The sequence below is a fragment of the Cetorhinus maximus genome, chromosome 19 (genome assembly GCF_964194155.1).
Source record: "Cetorhinus maximus chromosome 19, sCetMax3.hap1.1, whole genome shotgun sequence".
Taxonomy (NCBI): Eukaryota; Metazoa; Chordata; class Chondrichthyes; order Lamniformes; family Cetorhinidae; genus Cetorhinus; species Cetorhinus maximus.
This window is the reverse complement of record NC_135897.1, coordinates 47676752-47704295: the sequence shown is the minus strand read 5'-3', so window position 1 is coordinate 47704295 and position 27544 is coordinate 47676752. Positions and strand designations below refer to the sequence as shown.

The 27544-nt window shown below is 44.3% G+C and overlaps 1 protein-coding gene and 1 pseudogene across 3 annotated transcripts in view; both read left to right on the top strand.

Moving 5' to 3' along the window:
- The window catches only part of lekr1 (Leucine-, glutamate- and lysine-rich protein 1), a 284281-nt gene that overhangs the window by 62852 nt on the left and 193885 nt on the right, over positions 1-27544 (top strand). The window lies entirely within an intron of this gene.
- Positions 10040-11165, top strand: LOC144693777 (ornithine decarboxylase antizyme 2 pseudogene; annotated as a pseudogene). The gene has a single exon (XR_013579594.1). The product of XR_013579594.1 is annotated as an ornithine decarboxylase antizyme 2 pseudogene (transcript).

The window sequence follows — 27544 nt, the reverse complement described above, 5'->3', positions numbered from 1 at the left end:
ACAATCACCACACCCTCAACTTCTCTCTCCCCCACCCCCCCCCACCTTAAACCAGCTTATATTTCACTCCTCTCCTAACTATGCTTCAGTTCTGCCGAAGGGCCGTGAAGGCTCGAAACGTTAACTGATTTCTTCTCCACCGATGCTGCCAGACCTGCTGAGTTTTTCCAGGTAATTCTGTTTTTGTTATATATATATATATCCCTCTCACTCATTTCTGCTTGCCAACGCTCCCGACCCGCTCCTGTTTGCTGGCCCTCTTAACCCTCAACAGCTCTCCTGACCCCCACCCACTTGCCTGCTGTCCCTACCCCTTGTCCAAAGGTCCGCCTGACCCTCACATGCTTGCTGGCCACCCCAACATGGTTCCACATCCCCTTCTGCTCATTGCAATCCCCTTCTGCTCATTGCCCTTCTCACTCCCTTCCATTTGCTGCCTATCTTGCTCCTTCCAGGCAATGGGCAGAGTATGCAGCCCGAAATGTTGAGGCCTTTCACTTCTTCCAAGGAGCTCTTTTACGGTAATGACTGCTTTGTACGGATAGGTATATAAAATATATATATATAATTTAATGATCCACGGTTTAAACAGGATAGAAATCAAGCTTATATTAATGGGATATTGTGTTTGTCTCTAATTGCTGTAACGGATCCAAGTGAAATGGGTTTGAATGCTGTTGATTTTGAATGCTCTATTAGGCACATTTGAAAAGAAACTGCCATAGTTTGACACCAAATTGGCAATCATATTTAGGTTACAAAGGTGGCTGGTGTAGGAAAACAAAATATGCAGCTACAGCAGAGATTCCTGTTCTAAGCTAGGAGATTGAGAAGTTTTATCATGTTTTTAATGGCAATACCAGGCCTATGAGTAATTGATGGTATTGGGTTATTCAACTCTCAAAAGAAAATCAGCATACTATTCTCTAAAGTTAGATCAAGACGTTATTTATTATATTCGCTCTATGTTTTGCAAAGAGAATACATAACAGCTGTTGAATAACAAGGGGAAGTTTATTTTATAAGCAACTTTCAGTATAAATAATGAAAATTAACCAGAATTAGCAAAATGTAGTATTCTGTAATTTTAATAATTCTATTTTCCAAATTCCATAACAGATTTGTGGATTTTGGGATTATGTAACTGTTTAAATATCTGGTTTTACAAAACTTTGCAGCATTAACATCTGATGCCCATGGAGCAGTAGAACTTCTAGGTCTCAAGTTCGATAAATGCTGAGTATTGAGATTAATCTATAATTTTTTCTTGTATGGCAGCAGAAACCAATGAGTGGTGAGTTATCATTGGCCTTTTATTGTGCACCTGATACTGATGCAAGTTTAGCAAATGCAGGTTTTTGAGAAGAGATTGTTTGTCTTCTTGACTACATGAGAAGTAAGCCTAAGAACATTAGAAAAAAAATAGAAAGAAAGGTTAAAATCGGATTAGTTCTGGTGAACTTTACAATTAATTCTCACCTACAATTTGTTCTCTCTTACTGGCAGAATGAATAATGTTAATGCCAGAAAATAGTAGCAAGCCTGTTAAGCTGGTTCTTACATTCATATTAGGGTAACTAATCAAGAGATTGCATTTCTCCAAAGAATTTTGTCTGTGAAAATACTGGAAAAGTCAAAAGACATTAACATTCATGCCAACCAAATTATTATTTCAATTGTTAATGTTGTAGTTAATAATTGGTTTTTGAGAAGAGATTGCTTATCTTCGATTCACTCCACGTGATATCAAGAAACAGCTGAAGGCACTGGATACTGCAAAGGCTATGGGCCCTGACAATATTTCAGCAATAATACGGAAGACTTGTGCTCCAAGATTTGCCGCGCCTCTAGCCAAGTGGTTCCAGTACAGCTACAACACTGGCATCTACTTGGCTATGTGGAAAATTGCCCAGGTATGTGCTGTACACAAAAAGCAGGACAAATCTAACCCGGCCAATTACTGCACCATCAGTTTACTCTCGATCATCAGTAAAGTGATGGAAGGGCTCATCAACAGTGCTATCAAGTGGCACATATTTAGCAATAACCTGCTCACTGACGCCCAGTTTGGGTTCTGCCTAGCCACTCAGCTTCTAACCTCATTACAGCCTTGGTTCAAACATGGACAAAAGATCTGAACTCTGGAGGTGAGGTGAGAGTGATTGCCCTTGACATCAAGGCAGCATTTGACCGAGTGTGGCATCAAGGAACCCTAGCAAAACTGGAGTCAATGGGAATTGGGGGGAAAACTCTCCATTGGTTAGAGTCATACCTAGTACAAAGGAAGATGGTTGTGGTTGTTGGAGGTCAGTCATCTCAGCTCCAGGGCATCACTGCAGGAGTTCCTCAGGGTGGTGTCCTAAGCCCAACCATCTTCAGCTGCTTCATCAATGACCTTCCTTCCATCATAAGATGAGAAATGGGGATGTTTGCTTATGATTGCACAATGTTCAGCACCATTCACGACTCGTCAGATACTGAAGCAGTCCATGTCCAAATGCAGCAAGATCTGGACAATATCCAGGCTTGGGCTGACAAGTGGCAAGTAACATTTGTGCCACACAAGTGTCAGGCAATGGCCATCTCCAACATGAGAGAATCTAACCATCACCCCTTGATGTTCAATGGCATTACCATCACTGAATCTCCCAATATCAACATCCTGGGGGTTACCATTGACCAGAAACTGAACTGGACTAGCCATGTAAATACTGTGGCTACAAGAGCAGGTCAGAGGCTAGGAATCCTGCGATGAGTAATTCACCTCCTGATTCCCCAAAGCCTGTCCACCATCTACAAGGCATAAGTCAGGGGTGTGATGGAATACTGCCCACTTGCCTGGATGAGTGCAGCTCCCACAACACTCAAGAAGCTTGACACCATCCAGGACAAAGCAGCCCGCTTGATTGGCACCACATCCATTCACTCCCTTCACCACCAACGCACAGTAGCAGCAGTGTGTATCATCTACAAGATACACTGTAGGAATTCACCAAGGCTTCGTAGACAGCATCTTCCAAACCCACGGCCACTACCATCTGGAAGGACAAGGGCAGCAGATAGATGGGAACACCACCACCTGGAATTTCCCCTCCAAGTCACTCATCATCCTGACTTGGAAATGTATCACCATTCCTTCACTGTCACTGGATCAAAATCCTGGAATTCACTTCCTAACAGCACTGTGGATGTACCTACACCACATGGACTACAGAGGTTCAAGGTGGCAGCTCTCCACCACCTTCTCATGGGCAACTAGGGATGGGCAATAAATGCTGGCCTAGCCAGTGAAGCCCACATCCCATGAATGAATTTAAAAAATTGAATATATGAGCAGGCATAAATTACAGCATGAGCAAATTCTGAATATATGGATGTGTCACTCCAAGCTTTGTTGAAAATATTTACTGTCTACAAATGTTCCAATGAAAGCAGTATGTTAGTTACTTGTGCTGGATAACATGGTGGAAAGGGGTGCTACTATAGTGATTTTTGACACAGTATATTTTGAGTCTTGGGCAAGTGAAAAAGTAAAGAAAAACTTAGAGCAAACTAGTTTGCGCTACTGTCATGCATCTCCTGGTAGCAGGCTTTAGAACAGCATTCAGAGAAACCTGTCTGATGTTAACCAGAGGACAATGAATATCCCAACCTGCCTAAAAAGATTTTTTTTAAAAAGGGGTGCAGGAAATAAGCTTGAAAGAACAGTTTTCTGAGAATATGGCACTTAAAGAAATGATGCCAATAGGTAAAAACTTAAGGAAAGTACAGGAAACAACATAGACTGATACATAATGCAGAATATGGTACCATTTTTGAGAACAGGATTTCATGATGGTGACATCATTTTTAATGAGGCTTCACTAATGATCTTAGTTCTCTCTGTATGTTCCCCTACAGATTAGTTTTTAATTAAATAATCATCTTGAAAAATTGGATTTTCCATTTGAATTTTGTTGTACAAAAGGAACTATTTGTGCTTTACCTTATGTTCTAACTAGTTTGTCAAATAACACCAAGTATCTAATTCTTGGGCTGAATTTTCTGTTTGGTGGGGGGGTAGAGTGGGAGCGGGCGCGGGCAGGGGTGGACCCGATCCAGCACTTCACAGCCACTGGAGGAGCTGGCAGAGACAGAGAATGCCCATGGCGCCAGCAGTTGGAGGACTACAGGGGACCAGGCACGTGCTCAGTCGGTGCCTGATGATGTGCCTCCGGAGTCGACCATCGCGGCAGGTGCAGGAAATGCAGCCTGGTGCGCAGGAGCATCTGGGGGAGATACATGAGGCTAGATTGGGTTGGTCTCCGTGGTGGAGGAATCTATGCAGCCGATTGCCGAAGCAATGAGCCACATGTCCGAGTGCCATGCGTCCTCCATGGAGAGAGTGGCAACTCTCGTGGAGAGGCTACTCCAGGAAACCTGTCAGGGCTTCCTGGGGATGCGCTCTGACCAGCAAGCCCTCACATCGGCATTGACCTCAGCTGTTAAGTGCCAGTGTGGGAGATGGTTTGAGCATCAACTTTCCCAACTTGGCGCCCATCCATCCATGGTGAGCAGGGAGGTCCGAAGTGACCTCACGTTGGCATAGCAGCTGCCTGTCATCTCTGCGTGCATCTCTCAGGGCGCTCTGGATGAGGGTGGCAGCCCTTCCTCCGCCCATCTCCCAGTGAACGTAGCATCCGGTGAGGGTGCGACAACTGGGGAGATGCCAGCTGTGGAACTGGCAGCTCCCTCCCAGGCGGGGCCAGCACAGGCTCCACGGGCCAGAGGACGACTGCCAAGGTCATTGAGGCCAACAGGACAGCAGAGTCAGCAGGCTGGCTCAGATGCCAGTCTGAGCGATGGGGCAGCACCAAGATGTAGCACCTGGAAACGAAAGCATAAGGCACCTTAGGCACACCATGGGTTTCGCACTGGTGCTTTTGTGTTGGCTCGAGATGAGCTCCTTATGACTTGCTTTGTTTTGTGACACCCTGCTCTTTTTTTGGAATAAGTTGGTTTGCTTGACATAATAAATTCAGATATGTCACCATGGCTAATGTGTCGCTTTTCTTCTGCATGTGTATGACTTCCAAAACTGTAATGAGTGCTTTGTTGGACATTCAACTTTATTAACAAGGCCCCTAGTGACTGTTCCTAACCTGGCAGATTTTGCACTTGGGTGTCGAGTATTGAGCCTACAGCCCAGGCTTGTCCTGGTGGACCATCTGTGGTGTGCTAGCTGAAGGTTCATTGGATTAAAGCCTCTCGGGTGTCCCTGCCTCCCTGGAGTAGTCCCGGGTCAGCGTCTACCCCCTCAGCATTTCCCTGTGCATGCTCATTCTCGGACTCACTGCTGGACTCATCGTGTGCAGCCACAGCCACTGCGTCGAAGTCTTCATCATCCACTGGGTCCCCCCTCTCCAGCGCAAGATTGTGGAGAGCACAGAATGCAACCACTATCACCGACACACAATCTGGGGGATACTGGAGTGCAACCCCTGAGCAGCCCAGGCATCGGATGTGCATCTTGAGAAGACCGATGGTTCTGTCCACCACAGCCCTTGTGGCGGCGTGGCACCTATTGTACCGCTGCTTAACTTCTGTTCTTGGATGGTGGAGAGGCGTCATGAGCCACCTTCTGAGGGGATAGCCCTTATCACCCAGCAGCCATCCATCAAGCTGGGCTGGAGCACTGAAGAGCCCTGGCACATGGGAGTGTCTGAGGATGTAGGCGTCGTGGGAGCTGCCTGGGTACCTTGCCCAGACTTGTAGAATCAGCATCCTGTGATCACGCACTATCTGCACGTTCATGGAGTGGAAGCCCTTCCTGTTGATGAAGGCACCGGGCTCACCTGCTGGCGCCTTGATGACCACGTGCGCAGTCTATTGTACCCTGGACGCTGGGGAAGCCAGCAATGGCCGTGAAGCCTCTGGCTCGCTGTGTCTGGCCTGCCTGGTCCCAACGGTAGTGGATGAAGGTCAATGCACGCCTGAACAGAGTGTCTGTAACCTGCTTGACACAAGCTGATTGGGAGACACCACAAAGATCACCCACCGACCCCTGGAAGGAGCCAAAGGCATAGAAGTTGAGGGCAGCTGTGACCTTCAGAGCCACTGGCATGGGATGTCCATCCACATAGTTAGCAGAGACCTCAGGCCCTATCATCTGACAGATATAGTTGACTGTCTCCCTTGAGAGACGGAGCATCCTTCAGCACTGCACCTCAGACATATTGAGGTAGCTGCTTTGACGCCTGTAAACCCTGGCAGCAGGATAGTGGCGTCTTCTGCGGCCCCTTCCGCCTTGCACTACCCCTTGGCCCTGCGCCCCTTGTGCCTGTGCCTGTCCTCCCAAAGGTGGCTCCCCTGAAGGCACTCCTGACCTCCTCCCCCTTCTAGCCCTCCCTTCCTCCTCAGAGAGCTGCCTCCAGTGGACAGTTCAGCTGCCATTCCCAGGCTAAGGGAAGGCTTCCTGAAATCTGCAGGCCCAGAAAAGATTACTCACTGCAGTGTGCTGACCTGAAGGTTAAGAGTCCAGACAAAGCAGCTGGTATGCGCTTTGAAGTATTGCAGATCACACAGGCAAGTTTCAAAAACTTTCATAAATAAATACTTGACTGTGCACACTGGCAACTGGCAAAAATGAAGGGCATGCTTGGGAGTGGCAGACCAGGAGGCCAAAGACCTGATTTGAACCTTGCTGGCAGTAAAATGACAGAGTGGGTGAGTATTGATAATGAGTGAAGCAAGAAGGCAAGAGCATCAAGAGGTCTGATGAGGGTGACCTAAGTTTGGAAGCATTGGAAGGCCCAGAAAAGAAACAGACAGGAAAAGGCTTGAGAGTTAAAATGAAATAAAGTTAAATACAAATGCATTAAACAAAATGAGGTAGTGTGAAGCCTGAAATAAATTTAAATAAACATAAGCCTACCTAAATATGCCCAATAGAGAAGAAAAGTAAAAAGGTTGGGATATTAAAAAAAGAGTGTGAGCAAAAAGAAGAATTGAGCCATTAAAAGGTGAACTTGGGTAGAAGAAACAAGAAAATGATATTTGAGAAGGATGATGTGAGGCTAGAGCCCAGATTGTTTCAAAAATAGTTATAGTTATTTTATTAATCTCATAGGTGCTACATCATTTGACATTTTCAAGTCATCACTACAGTACGTAGGTGTTTCTGATAATGTTCTGTAAATCTTGTTAATAATTTCAGCCTATTTTTAAACTATTCGAACTTTAATTTAATACTAAACAAGAGTTTTATTACATACGAGAGCACTGGCTATTTTTTGGGGAGAAGGCCAGACTTCTGGTTGGTTTTGCACTGCTCTCTCATGGTTTATGGCATTACTTCAATACTCTTATCCAAATTTATTTTCCCTGCAGCTTTAAATGAAAGAAACAAGGTATGTATTGGTTAATCTGAATTTAGGTTTGTTATATCAGTTTCAAATAAATTTGATAAAATTCACCAGTCCAGATATGGAGGATAGTAAGCTGTGGATAGGCTATTTCATGAAGTTCATCACTACTTATCTAGCCATGTACTCCCAAATCATATACAGCAGAGAAATCATATTGCTCAGTTTTCTTTTTCGGAAAAGGTTGATTTAATCTTTTCCCAACCTTATTCATTACATGTAGGCCAATGTAAGCTTTTGCACCAGAAGTTTGACTCTGCAATAATTGTTTCTGGCTCCAAATGTAATTAGATTGCTTCAGTTTTATATAAATTTATTGCATCTTCCCGTTCTTTTCCAACATTTTCTATGGTTATCTAAGGAATCAAATTCCAATGGACTAGTTAGGTTATGAATAATTAATTTTGGTACCTCCATAAAGCAGTTACCTTTAAACATTTTAATTATATGTGCCTTATGTCCTTTATTTATTTGCTCTAAAACTTACACCAAAACAAAGCCAATAATCCGTTTACATTTGTCTTCTTTGTTAACTGAGAAGATAAATGTTACAAACTAAACAATTTATATTTAATAAGAGTGATTTCCAGACTTGAATTGTACATTAGGTACATGTTCCCATTTGTCTAAAATTTTTTGTACTTTTGTTCAGCAGTAGATGCTTCTCTGTGTTCTATATACTAAGTATTGTTCACTTATTGCTCGAAGCAACAGCAAGTGAGGATGACTGGGTGCTAAATGTTCCAGAAAAATACTGCAAACAGTTCCAAATTAAATGGAAACCATTAGCTTCCCAGAAACATTCCTTACTTTGGTGACAAGTATAGTAGTAATCACTTCTAACATTTGTTCTGCATGAGTGAATTACTTTATATAAACAACTTTTACTGGAAATAACTATACATTTACTATTTCTTTTTTGATCAAGGTGAGGGTTGACAGTTGTCAAGAATTGAACATTTTCTTCTTTCCTAAAGTGCCAGCACTAATAGAATACAGTATGTATGACAGATTTGAAATAAGAGTTTACTTTTACATTTGTGAACTCCAGGGTGCTGCATATGATGCTGGGGAGAATTCAAATTATATTGCTCTGTCCATCCCTTTCCAGTCAATGTGATTTCAATATAATTGATTTTCTTTTCTTTGAGGAAAGAGTATGCAGAAATGTACATTCTATTTTGGCAAATGTCACTCTTAGTACAAAAAGCATACAATTTTCCAGCCAGTGACAATAATAAAAATGACTTAGGGTTTGAAGATTTTATTTGCACAATTGTATTGCATCACTTGCTAGATCAGCTGAAAATAATGTAACTATTTGTTATGAAAGTCAACTTACCTTCTCGTTGAGAGCAGAGGTCAGAAATCCAAATCCCGATAGACCTTGGAGTCTCCACCCATGCACATACTGGGAGCGGGCTGCAGATGTTCAGTTCTGCATTTTTAAAGTTCTTTTGGCTGAGGACCGGCCCAGCGTGCTTGTACATGAAGAAAAATGGCATATAAACCCAGGTCATGTTACCAGGAGCAGAGCGCCATTGAAGACGAGTGTTCCAGGCAGGAGACAAGGAGAGGTCCCAAAACGAGAGGGGACAGGGAGAGATCCCAAAGGGCGAGGGGATAGGGAGAGTCCCAAAAGAAGAGTTCCAGACAGGGCCAGGAAGAGGACCCAGTTAAGTTAAAAAGAGAGGAATAAAGAAAAAGGCTCCAAGCAGGAAAAGGGCTGTGGTTAGCAAACTTGTGAAGAGGGCTGGGGAAGCCCTGATAATCGAAGAGGACTCTGGAGAAGCCCTAGTAATTGAAGAGGGTTCATGGGAAGCCCTGAGGATCTAATAAGGCACCACAATGTTGGTGACTGTTGATATGCTGTGGGCCGTTGGGGCGAAGTTATCCCTTTGGAACAGTAGTGTTCTGCTCGGCACGGCTGAAGAGCTCATGCTGTGCTTGTGAGTTCATTCTTTAGTGCAGATTCAGAATCCAGGGGAACGGAATCTTGGGAGACAAGATTGAAACCTGTGATTTAGGCTATCGTTGATGTGTCTGAGTTGGAGCAACTTTAGGAGAGAATTCCCAGGTTAGATCTTTGAAGGTAAAGACTGGAATCCCTTGAGAGAGAGAGACAGAGTTTCAGCAATACTGTTTGACCCACAGTACTTACTAATGTAGGGTGGGTTGTTGAGAAATCCATGGACTCTGTCTTGTTTGCATTTGCCATTTATTATACAGTGTAGTGTGTTTGACCACAGTTTGCTTGTCAATTCACATATACCTCATTTTTACCGTTATGTTGGAGTATAAGACAGATATTGTAAATTGTTTTATCTTTCTGACCTTGTATAGTAAAGTTTATTTTTGTCTGTTCAAAATCCGTGGAATCTTGTGACTTTATTCTATTGGCAAGTGTCTTGAATCTCAAGCTTTGTCTGTTTTAAACAAAAAGATATTTGTCCCTAACCAGATATTACCAAAAATTTGGGGGTGGTCTAGGATCATAATACACTTAAGTAATGGGCAGGTCTAGGTTTCTAACCACAACTCTCTAGTTGGGAAACAAGTATTCCGTCACCAACACCAATTGAGCACCTCAGACAGCAATTAAAAAATAAGGATAGAAGGGAAGGTGGTCTGGAAGGCGGAGGGTGCCAAGTGGATGGACGGGCAGCCACTGGCAGCATAACCCAGTGAACGGGCTTCGTCTGCGGCCGGATGGTGAGAAGCTCCGTCGAATGGATACTCAACAGCCACTACTTCAGAAAAGAAAGAGACAAGAGCCCAGCTTCCGCCATGATAAATACCCAGGAAAGTAGTATTCCTTCCTTGAGTGGTACATCTCAGCAACAGTACTTCAGGCACCTCAGTCCAGGGCCTCTGTGGTGCTCCTGATGCCCCTCACCCATCAGTGAAGATCCCGGGTGGGCGAGGGAATGGAAGGGATCACACTCTTACAGCTCTCTTACACACAGATGAGAAGCTAACTGTAACGCAAGAGCTACTGGCAAATGGAAAGCAGCATATTGTCCATTTTCAGTACAAGTTAACAGACTCAAAGGTCTCCAAATGGGATGCAGTTTTCTCCAGTAAGAATCTCTTTGTGGAAATTCCTAATGGCGCTTTGGCAGAAGGAAGCAAAGAAGGGTTAACAGCGCTGTTAGAATTTGCTGAGGAGAAAATGAAGGTGGAATATGTATTTGTCTGCTTCTACAAAAAGAGAGAGGATAGAGCCTTGCTTCTGAGGACATTCAGCTTCATGGGCTTTGAGATTGTGAGACCAGGCCATCCCTCGGTTCCAGCTCGGCCTGATGTCCTGTTCTTGGCGTACTCCATTGATCAGTCATTGTCTGAGGAGGAGTAGTCGCATCAAGGAACACTTTACTGTTTCCCACTTTTTATTGTAGCTCTATTGGGAGAGGGTAGTCCTTAGTATAAATGCTATGTAATACCTATAGCTATGGCCTGTAAAAGGTGCAGATTTTCATTGTCTTTTGCGTAAGCAAAATTTGATCATCTTGCCTAGATGTTCTTTAGGCAGTCTGGGCTGAGTTCAGCTTCTTGGGTTGATACTGAGCAGGAATAGTTTGTCTCGAATTACAAATTTGTCAAGTTTTTTTTTGTCATTTGTTTCTTGAACTGTGTGACTATTTGTCACTGCTGTTTACAGAACATGTTGAGAGCCTGTGAATTCCTTTCACGTACTGTTTTTATGTACCTTCTAGAAAGCTGTTTAAAGAAAATAAAATTATTTCAAATTTAAAAAAAAAATATTTTGTTAATCAGTGGCAACAATTTAATGTCAAAATACTGATGAGGATAATGTTTTCTTCTTTTAAAATGATTAGAAGTGTGCTCCTGAATTATATTACTGCTGGTTCTTCATTCTCCAGCTTTTTTCTTCTCCCTTAGTGGTAGCACCAATTCATGCTTGGCAGGGCTCTTTAAACACTGGCAGAGCTGCACTGCATCACACAAGTGTGCCAGAGTGAATCTAGAAATTGGTTATCAACAGGCTTTTCAACATGGAAGGGATTATAACCAATCCCTATTATTTACTTATCCAACACTTGACAGCAGGGATCCCTACATTGTTAATGATATGTTTATTCCATTAATAAGGTTAAAGTTTATACAGGTGGAGGGCATTGATTAAGTATCATGGCCATATATAAAGAGAAACTTGGTGGCTCTAGTGGTTAGAATTCGGCGCTCTCACCACTGCGGCCCAGGTTTGATTCCCGCTCTGGGAGTGAAGGTTTTCACTTTAAGGTGTGGTTAAGTAGTTAATTTTGTTTATTAGTTAATTGATGCTGAAAAGAGTATAAAGAGAGACTTCTGGGACACTGGGAATTGGTTATCGATGAAGCAGACATTTGTAATGTTGCATTCTGTAAATAAACCTAGTATTAGGTAAAATATTAGCATCTAGTTTCCTACTTCACCAGCTGGTTTTGGAATGAATTAACATGATAGCACGGGGTGACTGTCTACAGATGAAGATTGGAAACTAAGAATTTTTTCAGGCAGAAGATTGTAACCTGAGTTACTTTTGTGAAGAATTGCTGAAAGCAAGTGTAAATTGTCGGGGTATGATTAGCCAATGATGTTGTCTGAATCTGAACTTTATGACCAGTAAATGGGGGCGGGGATGGCATGTTGGTAATGTCGCTGGACAATATCTAGAGGCCCAGGGTAATGCTCTGGGGACCCAGGTTCGAATCCTGCCATGGCAGATGGTGGAATTTGAATTCAATTAAAAATCTGCAATTAAAAGTCCAATGATGAAACCATTGTCAATTGTTGTAAAAACCCATCTGGTTCACTAATGTCCTTCCATCGTCATTCTTATCTGTGACTCCAGACCCACAGCAATGTGATTGACTCTTAAATGCCCTCTGAAATGGCCTAGCAAGCCACTCAGTTGTTATGCCTCGAAAAAGGAATGGAACTGGACGGCATCAACCTAGGCACCGGAAACGACAAAGGCAGTTGCAGCCCTGTCAACCCTGCAAAGCCCTCCTTACTAACATCTGGGGGCTAGTGCCAAAATTGGGAGAGCTGTCTCACAGACGAGACAAGGAACAGCCTGACATAATCATCCTCACGGATGCCTTACAGATAATGTCCCAGACTCCACCATCCCTGCAGAGGTGGTGACACAGTGGTATACAGTTGAGAGGGAGTTGCCCTAGGAGTCCTCAACATCGACTCTGGACCCCATGAAGTCCCATGGCATCAGGTCAAACATGGGCAAGGAAACCTCCTGCTGATTAGCACGTACCGCCCTCCCTCAGCTGATGAATCAGTGCTCCTCCATGTCGAACATCACTTGGTGGAAGCACTGAAGGTGGCAAGGGCACAGAATGTACTCTTGGTGGGGGACTTCAATGTCCATCATCAAGAGTGGCTCAGCAGCACCACTACTGGCCGAATCCTAAAGGACATAGCTGCTAGACTGGATCTGCGGCAGGTGGTGAGGGAACCAACAAGAAGGAAAAACATACTCGACCTCATCCTCACCAACCCCTGCCTGCCACAGATGCATCTGTCCATGGCAGTATCGGCAGGAGTGACCACCACACAGTCATTGTGGAGACGAAGTGCCGCCTTCACATCATGTTGTGAGGCACTACCACCGTGCTGTATGGGATAGATTTTGAACAGATCTAGCAACTCAAGACTATGCATCCATGAGGTGCTGTGGGCCATCAGCAGCAGCAGAATTGTATTCGAACACAATCAGTAGCCTCATGGCCTGGCATATTCCCCACTCTACCATTATCATCAAGCCAGGGGATCAACCCTGGTTCAATGAAGAGTGCAGGAGGGCATGTCAGGAGCAGCTTCAGGCATACCTAAAAATGAGGTGTCAACCTGGTGAAGCTATAACATAGGACTACTTGCATGCCAAACAACACAAGTACAAGTGATAGAGAGAGCTAAGCGATCCCATAACCAACGGATCAGACCTAAGCTCTGTAGCCCTGCCACATCCAGTCGTGAATGGTGGTGGACAATTAAACAGCTCACTGGAGGAGGTGGCTCCACAAATATCCCCATCCTCTATGATGGAAGAGCCCAGCACAGCAGTGCAAAAGATAAGGCTGAAGCATTCGCAGCAATCTTCAGCCAGAAGCGCAGAGTGGATGATCCATCTTGGCCTCCTCTGGAGGTCCCCAGCATGACAGTTGCCAATCTTTAGCCAATTCAATTCACTCTACGTGATATCAAGAAATGGCTGAAGGCTATGGGCCCTGACAATATTCCAGCAATAGTACTGAAGACTTGTGTTCAAGAACTTGCCGTGCCTCTAGCCAAGCTGTTCCAGTACAGCTACAACACTGGCACCTACCTGGCTATGTGGAAAATTGCCCAGGTGTGTCCTGTACACAAAAAGCAGGACAAATCAAACCTGGCCAGTTATTGCCCCATCAGTCTACTCTACATCAGTAAAGTAATGGAAGGGGTCATTAACAGTGCTATCAAGCAGCACTTGCTTAGCAATAACCTGCTCACTGATGCCCATTTGGGTTCCACCAGGGCCGCTCGGCTCCTGACCTCATTACAGCCTTGGTTCAAACATGGACAAAAGATCTGAACTCCTGAGGTGACGTGACATCAAGGCCACATTTGACCGAGTGTGGCATCAAGGAGCCCTAGCAAAACTGGAGTCAATGGGAATCAGGGGTAAAACTCTCCAATGGTTGAATTCATACCGAGTACAAAGGAAGATGGTTGTGGTTGTTGGAGGTCAGTCATCTCAGTTCCAGGACATCACTGCAGGAGTTCCTCAGGGTAGTGTCCTAAGCCCAGTCATCTTCAGCTGTTTCATCAATGACTTTCCTTCCATCATAAGGTCAGAAGTGGGGATGTTCGCTGATGATTGCACAATGTTCAGCACCATTCATGACTCGTCAGATATTGAAGCAGTCCATGTCCAAATGCAGCAAGACCTGGACAATATCCAGGCTTGGGCTGACAAGTGGCAAGTTACATTCGTGTCACACAAGTGTCAGGCAATGGCCATCTTCAACAAGACAGAATCCAACCATTGCTCCTTGATGTCCAATGGCATTACCATCACTGAATCTCCCTCTATCAACATCCTGGGGGTTACCATTGACCAGAAACTGAACTGGACTAGCCATGTAAATACTGTGGCTACAAGAGCAGGTCAGAGGCTAGGAATCCTGCGACGAGTAACTCACCTCCTGACTCCCCAAAGCTTGTCCACCATCTACAAGGCACAAGTCAGGGGTGTGATGGAATACTCTCCACTTGCCTGGATGAGTGCAGTTCCCAAAACACTGACAAAGCTGGACAACGTCCAGGTCAAAGCAGTCTGCTTGATTGGCATTACAACCACAAACATTCACTCCCTCCACCACCGACGCATAGTAGCAGCAGTGTGTACCATCTACAAGATGCACTGCAGGAATTCACCAAGGTTCCTCAGACAGCACCTTCCAAACCCTCGACTATTACCATCTAGAAGGACAAGGGCAGCAGATAGATGGGAATACCACCACCTAGAACTTCCCCTCCAAGTCACTCACCATCCTGACTTGGAAATATATCACCATTTCTTCACTGTCGTTGATTCAAAATCCAGGAACTCCCTCCCTAACAGTACTGTGTGTGTAACTACACCACGTGGACTGCAGTGGTTTAAGAAGGCAGCTCACCACCACCTTCTCAAAGGCAACTAGGGATGGGCAATAAATGCTGCCCCAGCCAGTGAAACCCACATCCTGTGAATGAATAAAAGAAAAGATGCTAGTCAGTTGGATACCAATGAAGGTTTGGGTCTTATAGTAAACTTCATAGATGAAATTTACGAAAATTTCTCTTAGATGCCGATAAGGCATGGCCTGACTTTGATAGATTTTGAATAGTTTAGAGTCCTGCGAAGATATGAATATTGTAGTCATGCACTTTGCAATTGGAAGTCCTTTCAGCAATGACTCTGTGAAAGAAATCATATGGTGATCGATGAGATGCTCCATAAGATCTTAGCCAACCAACCAACTGCAGGTTAAACGACTGCCCTGGCATGGGAAGTCCATGCAAATAATTCACTTCAAATGGTTGTGGGCTATAGTCCTTATCAATTGGTCTATGAGAGGAATCCCAAAATACCATTTGTGCTGTATGCCAGTCCCCCAGCCCTAGAAGGGGCTACAATTAGTTCAATTTTTTTCTGCACACTTGAATGCTTTACATGCAGGGAGAAGGGCATTCATCAAGGCAGAAATCTCAGGGAGAATCTGGAGTAAATACAGTATTACATAAAACCGTCCGAGATAGATTTTAATCCTCAGGATTTGGTATACCATAAAAGAGTGGGCCATAAGGAATGGAAAGGCCTCGGTAAGGTGAAAGGGTGCGATATCCCAGAAGACAGTGGTCTTCCAACATGGTGGTCAATGTATTATGGTCCATTCATCTTAGTTAATTGGAATGATTACAACTTTCAGAACCTGAGCAATTAACAGAGGCAATGAAGCATACTCATACTGATATGTTTTGACAATTATGGGGACAAAATACAATAGATAAGGGCCAGATGGTGATAGGTAGGATGATACTGATGCACGGAAAAGGGTTATCATAGCCTAAGAACAACAGCCTAGAGTGGGTCCAGTGAATGGAGGGCTGCGACTATTGTAGGGAGGGCAGGGAAAGCAACTGGTAAATTCAAACCTGAGCCAAATGTCCAAGATGATGGGCAAAAATTATGACGTTAAGACTGGCAAAATGGGTTGAAATAGTTGAAAGCAAGAAAACACAGTTCTCATAGGGGATCTGGGAGTGATGCATGTGCCAGGAAACAATCATATTCAGGTGATAGAGCCTCTGATCGTGGGAGGGAGTAATCTTGTAGCAGTCATCCAGAAAGAGACACGAGGACAGGTAGAGGCCATAGCTTGACTAGATTATGTAATAGAACAAGGACTACAGAACAATCTAGGAACACTACTAGAGCTAAAAGGCCTTATGATTGGGACGTTTTTGTGGCTGCCAACAAATTAGAAGATAAATTAATAAGAGAGGCAAACAAAAAGAGTTGGATAGTTGGAAGGAATTTGTTGTCTGCTTTGAAGTGCCAGATAGGGGATAGCCAACCTTTATCACGTAGATGGATATGTACAGAAAAAGTCCTCTGAGATGGGACATATAAGGCTAAAGCGAGCCTAGAAAGACTTGGAGATCAAGATGTTAGAGTGAACTCCCCCATGGTTTGAAAAGTAATCCTGAAAAATTTCTTGGCTCTGGTGTCCACATATTCATGGGAATGTAGGCTGATCGATATAAGAGCTATATTCTTGCAGTGTGAAATATTTCAGAGAAATGTTTTTGAAACCGCCTAAAGAGGCAACAAGGTAGAAAGGAAGCTGTGGAAATTAAACATATGTGTTTATGGATTGAATGATGCATTGTGGGTATGGTATTTCTTGGTTAGGTCTGGCTTGCTGAAATTAGGCTATACTCAATTGAAAGAATGTCTAGCAAAGTTCTACTGGTATCACAAAGGGAAACTCGCAGGCATCTTTATGATGTATGTTGTTAATTTTCTCTGGGGCAGTTCTGTGGAATTTGAGCAAGTTGTTATAAATAAGATTAAAGGGGAATTTAAGGCTTCGGAGCATTTAGAAAGGTTTAGACATTAAGCAGAATAAGTCGGGAGTAACCTTGAATCAACAATCTTATCTAGAATGTGTTACTTGTATTCCGATAAATCATGTTAGATTGTCACAGAAAAATAATCTTGCATCTAAAGAAGAAACATAGCAGTTAAGAAGTATAATGGGACAGTTAAATTGGCTATGCACGCAGACAAGACCAGATGCCAGTTTTGATGCATTGGAGCTAAGTACTATGATGAAACACCCTACAGTTGTGCATGTTTTATGGGAAAATAAAAAAGAAATTAAATACAGAGAAATGCTTACTTGAGTTTCCAGCTTGGGTGACCTGAAGGACATGAAATTAGTCATTTTTAGTGATGCTTCTTAGGCCAGCCTTCCAGATAGATATTCAAATACAGCTGGTTTTATATTCTTGGTGAGTTAAATGGAAAATGTTGTCCCTTGGCCTGGGAAGCTAAGAAAATAAAAAGGGTGGTTAAAAGTACTTTAACTGCAGAAACACTGGCTCTAGTAGAAGTAGTGGATATGTGATTTTACTTGTGAAATATTTTAAGGGAAACCTTATACAAAGGGTGTTCTAAGTATAGCTTGCTCACTGAATGCTGTAGGATAACATACATTGGACAAACAGCGTGACTGAAAAAAGGTAATATAGAAGAGATGTTAAAAAGAAAAGAAATCTCCAAGCTAAAATGATTTGACACAAGTCATCAATTGTTGAATTGCTTTACAACACTAAATCTTTGCATAAAGAGAGTATTGAAGTCCTAGAAGAGGGATCTCTTATATTATGATGTTGTGTACAGGATATGGAAAATCATTTTTTCTTTCTCCTTTCTTTGATTTATTTTGTAATATTGTTTGTGTGTTATAAAGATGTTTGATTTAAAGGAAAACAGGATAATCTGTTAATGGTATGTTAATTATATTATTAAAGTTAAGGATATGCAGGTGGAGGGCATTGATTGATTAAGCATCATAAACACATATAAAGAGAAACTTCTGCCGTCTGAAGAGGTGGAAGGTCCCAGGTGGGAAGCTTTCTATGTGGGAGTTCTCCTTTTTACTATCTTAATTTACTTGGAGTGTGTTGCATGTAGCTGTCCCATGCAACCTGTGATGAATATCTAGTTCATGGTTCATGTTAATATTTTAGAGGCAATTTTCAGTTCTGGGAAAATTAAAGTTTAGCTGTAGAAAATGGGATAAATGCAACCAAAGCAGCTTGGAGTCTATTTCACTTAAAAAAAAAAGGTGGGCCATGTTGTGTTAAGGGGTTAACCACTAGTAAGGTAACAGCCATAAAACTGCAGGTGGGCTTCCTTCGCTGGTGTCTTGGAGACATGATGTCTACACTGCTTTCCAAGAAGTACAGCCTAGAGAGATGTTTTGTTTTGGTAGATAGAGCTAAAATTAGTTTAATAGCATTCAATGAACCTTGAAAAGCTATGTTGTCATGGAGATGGGCAGAGCTTAAGAAGGTTTTCTGTTCTTTTTTAATCTGTGTATTTGTTGGAAGAGCAAGTATTCTGCAGCAGGGGAAGTGGTTGAATACTGAAAAGGTGCTTCTATTAGCAGGCCCCAGGCAGTTAGGGCTCAGGGGAGCCCTGAGGAGCTGAGAAGGTGGAGGAAGGTTGCTGTTTCCATGTTGGAGAGGATTAGGGCTCAGAAGAAGCCCTGAGAGCCATTTATTGCTCAGTGCAGTCAGGAGACTGGAGTTTGGAGAAACCCAGGGGCAGTGCCAGCTTAGTGAAGCTAGTGGTCTGCGAAAGAGCTGGAATTGTGCTGGTAATTGGAAGCAGGATTGTAGCTTAGTGAAACCCATGGAATACAGTCTCGGGGGGAGAGATTGAACCTTTGGTTTCAATTGGAACTGTAGTGGTTCAAGAAGGCAGCTCACCACCATGTTCTCAAGGGCAATTAGGGATGGGTAATAAATGCTGGCCTAGCCAGTGATGCCCACATTTCGTGAATGAATAAAAAAATTGGGAGGTGAGAAGTCGTTGAGGCAGTCTGAGTTAGAATGGCTTTTGAGGGAATTCAGAGGCTAGATCTTTAAAAGAGAAGAGTTGAAATCCATTGTTTTAACAAGATTTTGTGACTCACAGTGGTCACTGACATCTGGGTGGGTTGCTGAGAAATCTGTGGGATTTATTTTGGACTCATCCCATTTAATGTGCGGTGTGCTGTGTTTGACCGCAGTTTGCCTGTTAATTCATATTTACCTTGTTAATTCTGAATGTTAGTATATAAGATAGGTGTTGTAAATTGTTTTGCTTTTCTGACTTTGTACTCTTTCGAGTTATCAACAGTCACAGATTGCAATTCTGTCGAGTACAATCACAGTTCTTGGTTTTCTGGGAGTGGGACATGAACCCACAACCCTCTGATTCAAAGGCGAGGGTGCTATGAACTGAGCCACAGCTGACACCGTTTATTTTGTTTATTTAAAACCATGGAACCTTGTGGCTTTATTCTTCTCGTGGATAACTGGGATTTCAAACTTTGTCTACTTTAAATAAAAAGTTACTGGTCCCTAACTTGATTGTAACAAATGCTATATTAAGTCGGTTCATGGACTCCCAAGCCACCTGCAATTTTTGCGACCTTGAGGAGTCTGTGTACCATAATTACATAGGCTGTGTAAGGTTATGGCCTGTGTTGTACTATCTTGGTTGTGGGGGGAGGGGTGGTGGGGGAAATGGGTGCGGGTCCTCAACCTTTGGTTGCACTGTTGCACTTCAGCCCCACGCTCCTGATCTTTGGGCACCCAGTAGTGGTGGGTTGTAGACAGATTGGAGGACCTCCTCATCTGCCTCCACCCCAGGGTCTGCTCCTGGGCCTGGCCATGATGTCCATTAACAGATAGTGGGCCCTGGGGGAGGCCATTATACCTGACTGTTCATCTCTCTTCCGGGTTACGTCCAAGCCTGGATGTCCTTGGAGAGGGAGCATATGGCAACCACCAGTCTTGAGGCCTTCTGCACCCAATGGGTTTTGCGCTGGAATGCATGATCTCCTGCCAAAAACAATATTTTAACTTAATTTTGATAAGTTTCCTTTAAAGTATTTTTTGTTACAGTGCACCTTTAAGGGGGGGTTCATTAGTTAATGAGTTTATATGTTTATTTCATTTTACTCAAAAGAATATAACGAGAGACTTCTGCCATCCACGAACAGTGGGCACCACAGGGGCTGGGATGCATCATCAGCCATGGAAACAATATTTTAATCTTATTTGATGTTTTCTTTGTTCTTGATTTTTGTTTGGTGCACTTTAAGTGGCTATCAACTAGTTAATTTATTTATTAGTTTATTTGTCCAATTAGTATACTCAGAAGAATATAAGGAGACTTCTGTCATCCAGAGGAAGCGGGTGCCCCAGTGGGAAGCTCTCTACGTGGGAGTCCTCCCTTTCTCCATTGGGGGTTTGACAGGAAGGGTGTTGTACACAGCAGTCCCATGCAATAAAAGGTTAAGCAGATCATGGACTCCCAGGCCTCCTGTCATTTTTGAGGCCTTGAGGAGTCTGTGTTCCACATAAATGCAGGAATATGTGAGGTTGCAGCCCCTCTTTCACGACATAAGGGGGGGTTGTTCCTCAAGTTCTGCTTGCACTTCAGCCCCATGCTCCTGATCTTTGACTATCTGCTGTGGAGGGAAGTGGGCAGGGTGGAGGATCTTCTCTTAGCTGCTCCTGTGTCTGGCCAAGGTGGCCGTAAACAGGTCCAGGCAGTGGGCATTTGAGGAGGTCATTTGACTGATTGCCTGCCCCCTTCTGTGGTTACATCCATGCCCAGGAGAGGGAGCACATGGTGTCCACTGGCACACTTGAGGCCTTCTGCACTGCAGGGGCTGGAGTGCATTATCAGCCCCAGAAATAATATTTTAATTTAATTTTGTAAGTTTCCATTAAAGTTTTTTTTACAGTGCCCCTTTAAGGGGTGATTCTTTAGTTAATTGGTTTATTTGTTTATTTGATTTCCTGAACAGAGTATAAAGAGTGATTTCTGCCATCAGGAGGGGGCAGGCACCCCCAGTGGGAGGCTCCCTACATGGGAATGCTCCCCTGTTTCATCAAGGATTGGACATGGAGGGTGTTGCATGCAACAGCTTGTGCAACATTCAGTTAAGTCAGCTAACGGGCTCCCGGGCCACCTGTAATTTCTGTGGCCTGAGTCCATGTTCCATATTTATGTTGAATGTGTGAGGTTGCAGCCCCTATTCCACTATCTTAGGGGGCTGCTCCTCAAAGTTTGGCTGCATCTCAGTTCCACACCCCTGATCTTTGTCCTCTTGGTATGGAGGGATGCGGGAACATTGGAGGACCTCCTCATTAGCCTGCTCTTGGGCTTGGCCACAAACATGTCCAGGGAGTGGGCTGTTCAGTGGGGTCATTCGACCTGACTGCCTACCTCTCTTCCCTAGTTACGCCCGTGCCTGGGTATCCTGGAGAGGGAGCATGTGGTGTCCAGAGGTATGCTTGAGGCCTTCCACAACTGGTGGGCATCGGAGGGGCTGGAGTGCATCATCAGTCCCCAAAATGGTATTTTAATTTAAATTTGATAAGTTTCCTTTAAACATTTGGTTTTTGTTACAATGCCCCTTTAAGGGACCAATTAGTTCATTTGTTTTTTTGATACTCAAAGGAGTGTTACAATAACCTGAAAGTACCCCTTTAAGGGATTGATTTGTTCATTTGTTTAATTGATTAACCAATAGAGTATAACCAGAGATTTGCCTCCTTTTGGGAGTTGCCTGTCTTATAGCAGGAGCAGTTCAGATTCTGGAGCATGGTTGCATCCCGCCAGAACACTCTCCTATCAGGAGTAGTGGCTATCCTACTAGAGCTGCTGCTCAGGTGACCAGAGTTAGGGATGTGCTGGACAGCAGAGGAGCAAGCTGGATGTCACCAGTAGAATTTGCGCATTGTGTATCACTGGATGTCCAGCTCATAGCTAAGAGCCTCAAAAACGTGGTACTCAGCCACCACTGCACTTATGGTGTTGAGGTGGCTCAAGCTTGCAGAGCACTCCTGTCTGAATTGACCCCCATTTGGATGGAATTTCCCTGAGGCCCCGGGCCCCGAAATTTCCTTTGGAAAGACAGCCCCAAAATTTGAGCCCTCTCGCAGAAATGCCCTTCATGCCATTCTACTGCGCAGAGTGGTTTCTTGTATGGGCTGCTGCACACACTGAATTTCCTTGCCCTTATCAGCCATCCAGATACACTATGGCATTCCATCCTCCTGTCCAGAGGTGACAGTGACCCCTGGTAGTGGGTTCTGTATATGGCAGTCCTCCTTTTTCCCATTGAGGATTTGGCATGGAGGGTGTTGCATGCAGCATTTCTGTGTTATAGGAGATTAAGGCAGTACACAGACCCTCCGGACTGCATATAATTTCTGTGGCCTTGATGAGTCCGTGTTTCATATATATGTAGGTTGTGTGAGATTGCAGCCTCTCTTTCATTCTTTGCAGGGGCTGCTCTTCAAGTTTTGCTTGCACTTCAGCCCCATGGTCCTGATTGTTGGCTACCAGGTGTGGAGGGGTACGGGCAGTTCGGAGAACCTCCTCATGGGCCTGGCCCTGGGTCTGGCCAAGATGGCCATTAGCAAGTCCAGGCAGCAGGCAGTGGAGGGGGTCATTCAACCTGACTGTCTGCCCCTCTTACATGGTTATGCCTGTGTCCAGGTGTTCCTGGAAAAGTAATATGCTTGAGTCCTTCCATGACTGGTGTGCATTGTAGGGGCTGGAGTGTAGTTGCTACCATCAGAGAACTGCTGCTGGAGTATCTGCACCTCCACCAGTACAGGTTCATATGGCTGGTGGAAGAGAGGGCTTGGGCTACCAAGTTGACCAGAGTCAGGGACGTGCTAGATGGCGGAGGAGTGGGCTTGATGTCCTCAGGCGATGTGCGTTCGTGGATCATCAGCTTGCGACCAAAATCATTCAGAGCTTCAAACAGGTGATGCGTGGCCACAACTGCACTTGCGATGTTGAGGCAGCTTAGGTGTGTGGAGCACTCCTCTCTGAACTGTTGCTATTCGGATGGAATTTCCCATTGACCCGGGGCCCTGAAACCTCCCTCGGGAACCTCAACCTCACAATTCAAACTGCCTCTCGGAGAAGCCAGGCCTGTGTGAGAGCATCTCTACTTGGCAGCTGGGTGTGTTTGTGTTATGTTTTGACTGTGGGTGGCTTTACTCGTGAACCAGTTGCATGCTTATCTGTCGACAGAGGAGTCGATTAAAATATACAGCAGATGTAGAGACCAATCTGAAATGAAGCATATGCTATTTATTTACACAAACAACAGAGCATTAACATGATGTGTGTTTTTCCAGCCAGACCTTACTCTAGACTAACAGTAACACAGTTGCCCACGCTACACAGCTATTGGGCCTTACAGTCACATGGTCGATCTATTCACTTAAACTTCACTGTCTCTTAAAGGCGTATCACCCCTCAGATTACCACATCCCTCCCCCTTTACTTGAAAGTACATTTTGCAATATATTAACTGTTTACAAAAATGAACTATTTACAAATTTAGTCTCTCAGGTGGCTTTCTCCAACGTGTCGACCGTCGTTGTTCTACGACTTCGGATGGTTTATCTGAGGCCTCCCTCTCAAGAGTTATCTGTCCACTAGGCTCCCCAGTAGGAACATGCAAGTTTGCCTCTTCAACTCTCTCAGGCTCAATGGATTCTGCAGGTACTTCCAAAGCAAGAGGAGTTCCTTCTACCTGTGGTGTAGACGTCAATGGGAATGTTTGGTGCGCCTTTTCTTGTGGATCTGTTTCCCGTTTCCTGAGGTGATCTATATGTCTCCTGATTATCTGACCTTCAACCGACATATGGTAGGACAGGGATCCTGTCGCTGCACTGACTTCACTTGATAGCCATTTGGGCCCATCTCCAAAGTTCTTCATGAAAACAGCTTTCCCCTACAGTGAAGTTTTTTTCACGACTATGGTAACCGTGTTCATTTTTCTCGGCCCCCTGACTTCTCGCTGCCCTCTCCCCTAAATATGGCCTTATGAGGCTTAACTGTGTTTTAAGACATCTCTTCATTAATAACCTAGCAGGGTCAATACCAGTGGTCATATGTGGCGTGGTTCTGTAGCTGAGCGGGAAGCGTGAAAACTTTGTTGCTATAGAGACCCCCCTCTAGTTTTTTTATTCTGGCCTCGAAGGTCTGGACTGTCCTCTCGACCAACCCATTGGATGCAGGGTGGTATGGCGAGGTCTTGACATGTGTTATGCCGTTGAGAGTTGTAAATCTTTGGAACTCCCTGCTAGTGAATACCGTTCCATTGTCAGACACTATTACCCCTGGTAAACTGTATCGTAAAAATCCTGATGAAATCCGCCTATGGTGGCGGCAGATGTGGGCGATCGCACCCCGTACACATCCATCTGTTTGGAGTGGGAGTGATAAGTAAAAGGAACATTGTGCCCAAAAAAGGTCCCATGTAGTCAATGTGGAGGTGGACCCATGGCCTTCCTGGCCATTCTTAAGGATGCAGTGGAGCAGAAGGAGGCAATTTCTACACCTGTTGGCACTGCATGCAGCTCTTGACCATGTTTTCGATCTCAGTGTCCATCCCTGGCCACCATAAGTAACTGCGCACCAACATTTTCATTCTGGAAATGCTGGGGTGAGCGCTACACAATTCTATCAATAATGGTTGTCTTCCTCTGGGAGGCACAATAACTCTCGCTTCACACAGTAAGATGCCATCCTGGCAGGTGAGCTCGTATCTCCTGTTAATATAGGGCTTCATTTCGTCCAACTTTGGCTCTTTAGACCATCACTGCAAGACTTGTTCTTTGATGTGAGCCAAATTTGGATCACAGTTGGTCCATTCTCTGATCTGTTTGGCATTCACTGGTGATGAATCCGGAAAATTCAATAACAAGACAAGTTCCTGAGGGATGGGGGCGTTCACATTGCTGCCCTTCAGTGGTAATCGGCTCAGCACATCAGCATTGGCAATCTGGCTTCCCGGCCGGTGGATAAATGTATATTCATAAGCAGCTAGAATCAGTGCCCACCTTTGGATGCATGCCGAGGCAATTGGGGTTATTGCCTTATCTTTCCCCAACAAGCCTAGTAGTGGCTTGTGGTTAGATGCTATGGTGAAGTGGTGACTTTGGATGTATTGGTCGAATTTCTTAATGCCAAAAACAATGGGTAAGCCTTCTTTTTCTATTTGTGAGTATCTTCGTTCTGCCTCACTGCATGTTCTTGAAACGTAGCCAAGGGGCCTTTCGGAGCCATCTGTCATCCGGTGGGAGAGTACTGCCCCTACTTCGTAAGGGGATGGATCACATGTTAACATCATTCTTTCTTTGGGTCGAAATGTACCAACAGGGCCGATGAGCGTAGTAACTGCTTTACTGCCATAAAAGCTGTTATTGTGGGGCTTGCCAAATTGACCTGTGGGTTTTTTTAAGTAACCCATAAAACGGAGCCAATACTGTTGACAAATTTGGGAGAAAATGACCATAGTAGTTAACCATTCCCAAGAAGGACTTGAGCTCTGTGGCATTTTTCGGGGCTGGCGCCTCACGAATAGCTCTCATCTTGTCTTCTACAGTCAAACCTATGACCCAGGTAAAGCACTTCTTTTGCTTGGAAGATACATTTTTCCTTTTTAAAGCATACTCCGGCTTGTGAGAAATGCTTCAATACCTCTTCCAAGTTAGTCTTGCTACTAGGACATTATCGAGATAAAGCACCAGACGGGATAGACCTTGGAGCAAATTTTCCATAGTCCGTTGGAAAATGGCGGAAGCCAATGAGACTCCGAAGGGTAACCTGGTATACTGGTATAACGCCCTATGTGTGTTGATAGTCACAAAATCCCGAGAGGCCTTGTCTAGCTCGACTTGCTGGTTAGCGTGGCGTCGAGTTTCGTATATGCAGTTCCCCCTGCTAGCTTGGAGTACAATTCATCAATTTTTGGTGTAGGGTGCCTATCAAGTCTGGCTACTTTGTTAGCAGTCAACTTGTAGTCCCTGCATATTCGCACAGTCTGGTCAGGCTTTAGTACTGGAACTATGGGCGCTGCCCATTCGGAAAATTGTACAGGTTGTAAGACTCCCAACCTTTCCAATAATTCAATATCTACCTCTTCTCGTAATGCATAGGGGACTGGCCTTGCCTTCAAATATCTGGGGGTAGCTCTGGGATTGATGTCGATTTTGGCTTGCAGACCCTGAATCCTCCCGAGCTCTTCCCTGAATACAGGGCCATATTTCTGTAATAATTCCTGTAGGTTTTTCATTCTGAGTTGGAAAATCTCAGTTCACTCCAATTTTATTTCCTTAAGCCAGTTCTGACCAAGTAGAGTTGGACCGTCCCCTGCTATCACTATCAGGGGTAGGTTAGTGGACTGGCCTCCATATTGTACTGGAACCTTGCATATACCTTCCACTTGTATGTTTTCGCCAGTACAAGTCTTTAGTCTGGCATCTGAGTTTTCCAGCTTTAGTGAGTGGCCTCCTCTGTTCAGATACTTAAACGTGTGTCCTCCTATGACTGAAGTGGATGCGCCTGTAAACACCTCCGTTCGAAGGGGTTTTCTGTTGACTTCTACTGTCACGTAGATTGGCTCTGTTTTACCCATTTGTGCAGGGAATAAACATCTGACTGTTTCTTCTGGTTCCTCTATTACATAAATTTCATGACTTCTGCCTTTTTGTTTGAACTTTGTCTTCAATCTTTCTTTACAATATCGCATAATGTGTCCATTGCGATGACAGTAGAAGCACTCATTCTTTTAAATTGTCGTTCGTTTGTAGGCTGTCTGGTTCCAATCCTGTTATTATGAATGTGGTTTTTATCTGTTAAGCCATTGCTTTTTGCCAGCCTGCGCTTACGCACCATTTCTGGCCCTCCCTCCCGACATGAAGAGCGGCGCCATTTTGTGCTCCCTTGATTTCTTCTGAGTCCCTGACCGCGCTTTCCATTGCAAGTGCCAACTCCAGGGCTTTGCTGAAATCCAAATTTGTCTCAGGCAGCAACCTTTTTTGAATGGCGTCTTCATTAATCCCACACACTAATCGTTCTCTTAACATGTCATTAATTGATGTCCCGAACTCACAGTACTCTGCCAATTGTTTTAAGGCTGCTACATAGCAAGTGACTTGTCTTTCCAGGGGCGCGACACCTTGAATTGAATTTAAAACGCTGCATTGTTACCAAGAGTTTCGGTTGGAAATGGCCTTTCACTAGATTCACCAGCTCATCAAAACTCTAAGAATCTGGGGCATTGGGTGCCGATAGACTATGAATTAGTCCGTACGTTTTACTGCCACATGTTGACAAGAGGATCGCCCGCCTCTGCTCCTCCCCCGATATGTCATTGGCCAAAAAGAAAGACGTGAGGCGTTCAATATAATGTGACCAGCCATCAGTGGTCTGATCAAATGGTTTGATGTGGCCAAATTGTGGCATATTGGAAGGCAACGGCTTTGACGACTACGGT